We start from the raw sequence: 9474 nt of genomic DNA, 5'->3' as shown, positions 1-9474 counted from the left end.
TTTATTATTAATAAATAGAATAAAGAAAAATAATCCCCCTAAGTGAAACAAATGCTAATATAGAGCGGGCTGAGAGAGAATAGGGAACAGGAAGAACAAACAATGACATACCCTATCCAGATGGCCTGTATTAATTATATATATTAAATATTATTATTAATAATGCACTACTAGGATGATAGCAGTGTGCGCACAATAGAGAAATAAAGGGTAGGATGTACATATATGGGAGAGCAGTGACAGTGCACTCAATCTAGGGATACAGATTAATATCTAGGTACCATAGCAACACTTCACTATGACACAGTAATCCCCACCTACTTAATGTTCCGGGATTTAATGGGTGCTAACATATAATGACTCTAAATAGATATTCCAGCACATATACTGCAGAACATTGAAAAACCAAATGACTCCCCATAGCCACATATGAAACTGTCAGATAATGCACTGAGGGCACAGAGGGAATCGTTCCCAACCCGGCTCTACTCGTCTGCTCCAGTGCGGAGCAATCTACCATACTCTAGCTCCTGAGATGACGGAGACGCACTGTCCACGCGTTCCCCCCAACTGGGTCCATCAGGAGAGATTCCTAGTGTTCTGGCAGTAAGGGGTCATGATAAAGATGAGGCTGGTGTGAACAGAGATCACAGGGCGTCCACACACCGTCCACTACCGTCTTTCCTGACCGGACCCCTCCATTTACGCTTGGTTCGGACAAGCTCGTATGGGTTCTCACAAAGAACTTAATTCTTCCATCTTCTCCATTGTCTCTGTGAGCCTCCATCGTACTGCACTCACATGACATCCAAGTGCAGTCTGATGTTTCACACACACCCTTAGACTTGTATGGGTGCGCTTGATCTGAATATCGGAGTCATTCGCAGCATGTTTACTCATGACGAATCGGCGTAAGAAAATAATCGCCGATCTGCCCTGCCCCATAGTATAACATTGGGCCGGGTGCAATCCAATAAAACATCTGATAGCACTCATCCGTCCGTGTTATACCCCAGTGTGAACCAGTCCTAAAATGGTAAATAATCCAGTTTCTACTTTCTGCCATCTAGTGGACACTTAACATATTGCAACACCTTGTTCCTGTACTGTCATCTAGTGGCCAAGAAGTGATACAAACTATTAGATGAATTTATTATTATTATTGTTATTATTATTATTATTATTATTATTATTATTATTATTAATAATTATTTATATAGCGCCATTAATTCCATGGTGCTGTACATGAGAAAGGGGGGTTACATACAGGGTTATAGATATCGTTTACAGTAAACGGGTTTACAATGACAGACTGGTACAGAGGGGAGAGGACCCTGTCCTTGCGGACTGACATTCTTTAATGAATGACTTACACTTTAATGAATAAATGAGAATCATCAGTACATAAAATGTTATATTTGTATTACATAGATATTAATCAAATAACATTCTGGAACATTCCCATGGCTTTTGCTTTGGATCTGTCCATCCTTGAACACACATTCATCGATGATTGAAACAATATACTGTATGTACAAAACTGTTTCACTTTTCATGTAGACTAATTCTAGATACAGACTGTATATCATTGGGTGAGATGAGAATAATATAGATGATGTCCAAACCCTTGAAGAAAAGAGCAGTGTAATGTAAATGATGCAGGTTTTATGTTACTTTATATAGGGGGAAAATACAAGCAATTAACAGTCATTAAAGTAAATGACCATTGGTATTTCTCGCACTGGTGGAGACAGTCTGAGACATGAGATCTCATCGCTATTATTGACTTTCACCGTCACTTTAGTTGATATTATCCAGTGCCAAAATTCATTAAGGGCACAGGTACAGATGGGGGATACATCGGAGAGGTCAAGGCTTTGTAAGGACACCAGAGGCGTAAAACTTGAAGAAGACGGGGTGACAAGGTTGTTGTCCCCTATATTGAGGGACTTTAAGATCGAAGAATCATGATACCTGCAACAAAGTAAAGAGATAATGTTACTTGGTACAGTTCCATTTTCTTCTTCAAAATCCAATTGTGCACACGATGCAGATTTGGTGCAGAATTTTCTGCATAAAATCTGCACTAAATCTGCATCTCCTGGCAGAATCCGCAGGTGCGTTTTTTATGCGTTTTTTGTGCGTTTTTGGTGCGTTTTTTTATGCGTTTTTGATGCGTTTTTTGTGCACAAATCTGCACAAAAAACGCATAAAAAACGCATAAAAAACGCACCAAAAACGCACAAAATGGATTTCTATTATGGAGGGGTGCAGAAACGCTGCAGAACTGCACAAAAGAAGTGACAGGCACTTCTTTGAAATCTGCAGCGTTTCTGCGCAGATTTTTCTGCACCATGTGCACAGCTTTTTTTTTTCACATTGATTTACATTGTACTGTAAATCACAGTGCAGTTCTGCAGCGTTTCTGCTGCAGAAAAATCTGCTGCAGTTCTGCACTAAATCTGCATCGTGTGCACATATAGATCGTAAGCACGTGCAGAATAAATTAGTTTTATGTTAAGACAAAAGGTAACAGCTAAATGATAGAAGGGTCGAGTGGTTACAGTTCTAACTCCCGATCTTTTTGATATCGGGGTAGATAATCCTTTACCGGACGTGTCCAACAGCAAATTCCTCCTTTCTCACCAGGACACAAGAACTCTTAATGAAGCCGAGCTTTGGGTGGGGGTGGGGGGTGATAGACTGCAATCATGGATAGCCAACTTATATGTTATGTCTATGACCACCTTTATTTTAGGTATGGGGCTATATGGCACTCCTGCTTAGATGGGGGCTCAAGAAGGGTCACAAACCCAATAGGTCTACCAGGAGGCTCCTATATACATTAGAGTAGACTGTTGGCTGATATCGGCTGGTTTGGACGCCTTTAGTCTAGTGTGTATGGGAGCCTATAGAGTCTCATGGTGCTTAACCAGGATTATAGAAACTATCAATACATTAAAGGGGTTGTCCAGTCTTAAACTACAAGTCTACAGTCTCTGGCCGGTTTCACACGTCAGTGGCTCCGGTACGTGAGGTGACAGTTTCCTCACGTACCGGAGCCACTGACTCACGTAGACACAGTGAAATCAATGCATCTGTGCAGATGTCATTGATTTTTTGCGGACCGTGTCTCCCTGTGCCAAACACGGAGACATGTCAGTGTTCGTGGGAGCGCTTGGATTACACGGACCTATTAAAGTCAATGGGTCCGTGTAAAACACGTACCGCACACGGACGTTGTCCATGTGCAGTCCGTGTGCCGTGCAGGAGACAGCGCTACATTAAGCGCTGCCCCCCCCCCACTGGTGCTGAAGCCGTGATTCATATCTACCCTGCAGCAGCGTTTGCTGTAGAGAAGATACGAATAATCATGTTTAAAATAAAGCTCCATGTGCCCACCCCCTGTGCGCCCCCCCCCCCTGTTATTAAAATACTCACCCGGCTCCCTCGCTGGCTGGCGCTGCTATCTGTCCTGGCCGCATCTTCTACTGTATGAGCGGTCACGTGACACGTAGAATATGCGGCCAGGACAGGAAGCAGCACCAGCCAACGAGGATAATTCCGGTACCGATTTTTCCGGTACCGGAATTATCTGGACGTGTGAGACTGCCCTCTCTATGGGACTGCAGACTTCTGAATCTTCACTGTGCACACTGCGAAGATTCCCAGGTGCCGACGCAGGGAGCAGGGGGTAATGTGACTGCAAGTATGCTATATACATATTCCCGGCCACAATCCGACTAGATGGGCGCAGCCTTTCTCAATGCAATTAAATTGTGGCCCGGACAGTTATGCTCAAAAGTTTACATATCAGGCAGAATTTTTGCTTTTTTGACCTTTTTCCGACAGTATGAATGATAACACCAAAACTTTTTCTCCACTCATGATTAGTGGTTGGGTGAAGCCGTTTATTGTCAAACTACTGTGTTTTCTCTTTTTAAATCATAATGACAACCCAAAACATCCAAATGACCTTGACCAAAAAGTTTACATACCCTGGTGATTTTGGCCTGATATCATGCACAGAAGTTGACACAAATGGGTTTGAATGGCTACTAAAGGTAACATCCTCACCTGTGACCTGTTTGCTTGTAATCAGTGTGTGCACATAAAAGCTGAGTGAGTTTCTGGGATCCAGACAGACTCTTGCATCTTTCATCCAGCCACTGACGTTTCTGGATTGTGAGTCATGGGGAAAGCAAAAGAACTGTCATCGGATCTATGGGAAAAGGTAGTTGAACTGCATAAAACAGGAAAGGGATACAAAAAAAATATCCAAGGAATTGATAATGCCAGTCAGCAGTGTTCAGACTGTGATTGAGGGTACGTACACACGTTCAGGTTTTTTCGCATTTTTTTGTGTTTTTTCATGATAAAAACGCTATAAAAATGCATTTAAAAATGCAGACATATGCATCCTATCATTTAGAAAGCATTCTGCAATGTTTGTGCACATGATGCGCTTCCTTGAGGCGTTCTAACGCTGCGAAACGCGCGTCGGGGCGTTCTCACTGGCGGGACCTTTTCTCCTCTCTCCCCCATCCACATTGGTAAGCATACTACTTAGACATTTTTACTGTTGCAGGGGCCATCCCAGCCATTAGGGCGCACTGGCTCCACTTCCTGTGCTAGGTACCGGTATAGCTGTGACGTTTTTCATCTCATGCCATTACTCTTTACCACATGGTACGCTATATATAGCTTTAGCCTCACCGTTATAACAGGGGTTGTTTTGGCTGCCAGTGTGCACCTGTTTTTTACTCCTGGCTGGGTCCTGCACACGGCATTGTCCTGTTGGGGTTGGATGCCGCCGCTGTTACAGGGGTCACCCTAGCTGTCAGTGTGCACTTGCCCTTTATCTTCCGCTAGGCCCTGTTGCTGTTGCGACCCCCTCCCCCTTGTATTTTTTCTTCACTATATGTTGCTTATCGCTTATTGCCGTACCATGATCATTTTATATTTTATATTAGGGTGGTGAGATGTGAGGTGTTTAATGGTTTTTTCCCCCCTTTCGATGCTTTATTATGGTATACATTGTGACCATTACTGATGTCCATAGTTTTAATTTTTTGTACTAATAAAGATTGTCTTATTTATACCATCACTATATGCTCTCGGTTCTCCTCCTTTTTTGTATTCATTTTTCGGAGCGATTATATTTATTATCTGGGTCATTACCGTATACACTAGTACTCTTCCCCAGATTTTGTTGATATGTTTTCGGAATTTCGGTTGGTATTAATGTAATTCTTGTTGTATACCTCTCTTGAGTGGTGAGTTCTACTTATATTACCATTTAATGTCCCCTGAGTCCTCCCATGTACAGTAATAATGTCCCCCGAGTCCTCCCATGTATAATAATAATGTCCCCCGAGTCCCCCCCATGTATAATAATAATGTCCCCCGAGTCCCCCCATGAACAGTAATAATGTCCCCCGAGTCTCCCATGTACAGTAATAATGTCCCCCGAGTCTCCCATGTACAGTAAAAATGTCCCCCGAGTCCCCCCATGTACAGTAATAATGTCCCCCGAGTCTCCCATGTACAGTAATAATGTCCCCCGAGTCTCCCATGTACAGTAAAAATGTCCCCCGAGTCCCCGCTATGTACAGTAATAATGTCCCCCGAGTCCCCCCCATGTACAGTAATAATGTCCCCCGAGTCCTCCCATATACAGTAAAAATGTCCCCCGAGTCCTCCCATGTATAATAATAATGTCCCCCGAGTCCTCCCATGTATAATAATAATGTCCCCCGAGTCCCCCCCATGTACAGTAATAATGTCCCCCAAGTCTCCCATGTACAGTAATAATGTCCCATGAGTGTCCCCATGCACAGTAATAATGGCCCCAGTATCGGTGATGTGAGCATGCGGTCATGTGAGTGTGGGTATACAATTTGCAGCCATGTGTCATCTACACTATTTTGACTTCTCTCGAGCAAAGCAATACCATTGTGACAACCAGGAACCTGGGGTGCACACTGTGGTCTGGAGAGACGTGATGCATATCCGAATCTACATGTAATCCGCTGGCGTCTCTGGACGCCTAGTGGGCTTGGGATTTCTTGAAATCTCGTCCACTGTGTTGTAACATCTGCACGTTGGGCAAGTACGCAGCGTTCAACCCGCAGCGTATAGTGACTGTGTGCACCTCCTACCCTCACAGAGACAAACACGCCCAGCTGAACACTACAGCTGGTGCTGATACATGCTGTACAAACCGTGAGCGGCCTGTATCACCCGTCAGGAGAGCTTTAATAACTTTATAACCAGATGCGGTCAGACAGGCCCAGGCAGTGTCTGAGGTAAATCAGCAGTGAGCACGAGGTTCAGCGTGCATGAACCAGAGCACACAGGAGAGGAGCTGACTTCAGCACTGACAGAGGAGCCTGTCAGAAACTTGTCAGCTTTGCTCTCCTCCCAGGTTAGACTGCACTGAGGACTCTGCCACTGTGCTAGCCGGCAGCGTCTCAGGAAGATAGGGGAGCAGGCAATTTGCCGTACTCTCCCTCAGTGCTGCCTGATGACTGAAATGGCCATGGATCCAGGTGGGCCCCTTCATGGGACGGGGTCCGGAACGACGGTCCCCTCTGCCCCCCTAAGTGCCTATGCTATACTTTTTTTCTGGCATAACACATAGTGCCAAGAATCATCATGGTCCTGGTCTCTGACCCACAAGGAATTGGTCACATGTCCGCAGTCACTTTCCTGGAATGTCAGGACCAGTGATGTAACTTGAAGCTTATGGCCCCAATACAAAACCTACAATGGGGCCCCTAATGATAGCATTGGGACAATGATGAGCAAATTTGTTCAGAAAACGATCGCCAAACATAAATTCAGCACAAATATAGGACATTCGGATTTGTGATCGGAAATACAAGCAACATTTTATAAATTCGGTAACAAGTGTGGGAAAATATTTCTGTTGCCACAAAAGTTTTTTCAGCACTTAAGCAACAATAATGGTGGTGTATCATTATCATGAGCGTTTGGCACGTGTTTGATGAGGGGAGAGGTTTGCAGAGCTCAGAGGCGCGGCGTTCTTGTAAACAGCCATTTTCACCCCTAACTTTATGTGTGCACATTGCGGCTAGCCAATCAGGGCACAGGATACACCCACAACGTTCTGACACAACGGCTTGTGTCATTGGCTGCTGAAATCACATGTCCCTCTCCATATAAAGAGCAGACATCTTGTTTTAGCGCCATTTTGACACTGTAACAGCACATAAGGGCTGCTCCTGATGCTGGCACTGTAAGCAGCAAGAGTTTAGCTAGTTAGCTAGGTGGTTGTATATCAGTCAGATAGTGTAGTTAGTCTCCAGTGTGGCTGTTAAATTTACCTTCCGGCAGGACACATATCCTACAAGTGTGTTGTGCACTGCTTCTAGTTTGCTCCATGCACAAGTATAACATTCTAAATAATATTTTTTCACTAGATAAATGTGAAACAGCCTGCTGCATCCCACCTTGTCATTTATTGATGTGGTGATATGAATCTGACTGCAGGCCTAAGGCACATTAAAAAAAAAAGATTATAATTTTTTCTGTTGCTGAATGTGATATAGCCCGCCGTATCGCACGTTGTCATTTTTCTGGTGGGAATATGAACCTGTCTGCAGACCTAACACGCATTAAAAAATATATAATTTTTTCTGTTACTGAATATGATACAGCCCGCCGTATCGCACGTTGTAATTTTATGGCAGTGATATGAACCTGTCTGCAGACTTAAGGTGCATTAAAAAAAATTATATTTTTTTCTGTTGCTGAATGTGATACAGCCCGTCATATCTCACATTGTAATTTTATGGCGGTGATATGAAGCTGTCTGCAGACCTCAAGCACATTAAAATACTTGTTTTTTTTCTGTTAATAAACGCGATATCCAACCTTTTCATTTAATGGCATTGAAATTGTTCTGCATGCAGAGCTGTTGCACATTAAAATTTATTTATTTCTTTTTTTTTTTACAAACGTGATATAGCAGCGGAGATCTGTGTTTGAAATTGTTTTAAACCTGTCGTCTGGATTATGTGCATTTTTTAAATCCAATTCCTTACTGGCATCTTTTATGACTAGCATCTGTTACACCTATCTTCTGAGGAGCATCAAACGCTCTCTGGTAGTTGGTGTTGGGTAAATGAGTAATCGTTGTAGGCTGGATCCTGGACCTTATACCTCCTATAGCCACCCTGTTGTTAATCCTGTTGTCCGATCCAATTCCCGCCGTCATCATGGCCCTTTTCCTGATCAGTTCATGTAATGACACATCGGCCATATTTCTGTGGCAAACCTGCACCTTACCAGCAGCAAATGTAGGAAAGAGGGCATTCCTATGCCACACACAATCTTCTAGATTATACAGGCATCATCCACACTAAAATATGTTTTTTTATGTTACTAACCGAATACCAAAGGGGACATCTCACTTCAAAATTGTTTGGAGCATGTAGTCAATGTTATACAGGCCTCATTGACAGGCACAAAAAATTCTTCTATGACTAACATCGTACATAGTAACATAGTTAGTAAGGCCGAAAAAAGACATTTGTCCATCCAGTTCAGCCTATATTCCATCATAATAAATACCCAGATCTACGTCCTTCTACAGAACCTAATAATTGTATGATACAATATTGTTCTGCTCCAGGAAGACATCCAGGCCTCTCTTGAACCCCTCGACTGAGTTCGCCATCACCACCTCCTCAGGCAAGCAATTCCAGATTCTCACTGCCCTAACAGTAAAGAATCCTCTTCTATGTTGGTGGAAAAACCTTCTCTCCTCCAGACGCAAAGAATGCCCCCTTGTGCCCGTCACCTTCCTTGGTATAAACAGATCCTCAGCGAGATATTTGTATTGTCCCCTTATATACTTATACATGGTTATTAGATCGCCCCTCAGTCATCTTTTTTCTAGACTAAATAATCCAAATTTCGCTAATCTATCTGGGTATTGTAGTTCTCCCATCCCCTTTATTAATTTTGTTGCCCTCCTTTGTACTCTCTCTAGTTCCATTATATCCTTCCTGAGCACCGGTGCCCAAAACTGGACACAGTACTCCATGTGCGGTCTAACTAGGGATTTGTACAGAGGCAGTATAATGCTCTCATCATGTGTATCCAGACCTCTTTTAATGCACCCCATGATCCTGTTTGCCTTGGCAGCTGCTGCCTGGCACTGGCTGCTCCAGGTAAGTTTATCATTAACTAGGATCCCCAAGTCCTTCTCCCTGTCAGATTTACCCAGTGGTTTCCCATTCAGTGTGTAATGGTGATATTGATTCCTTCTTCCCATGTGTATAACCTTACATTTATCATTGTTAAACCTCATCTGCCACCTTTCAGCCCAAGTTTCCAACTTATCCAGATCCATCTGTAGCAGAATACTATCTTCTCTTGTATTAACTGCTTTACATAGTTTTGTATCATCTGCAAATATCGATATTTTACTGTGTAAACCTTCTA

Source organism: Ranitomeya imitator, chromosome 9 (genome assembly GCF_032444005.1).
Source record: "Ranitomeya imitator isolate aRanImi1 chromosome 9, aRanImi1.pri, whole genome shotgun sequence".
Taxonomy (NCBI): domain Eukaryota; kingdom Metazoa; phylum Chordata; class Amphibia; order Anura; family Dendrobatidae; genus Ranitomeya; species Ranitomeya imitator.
This window is presented reverse-complemented; position numbering follows the sequence as displayed.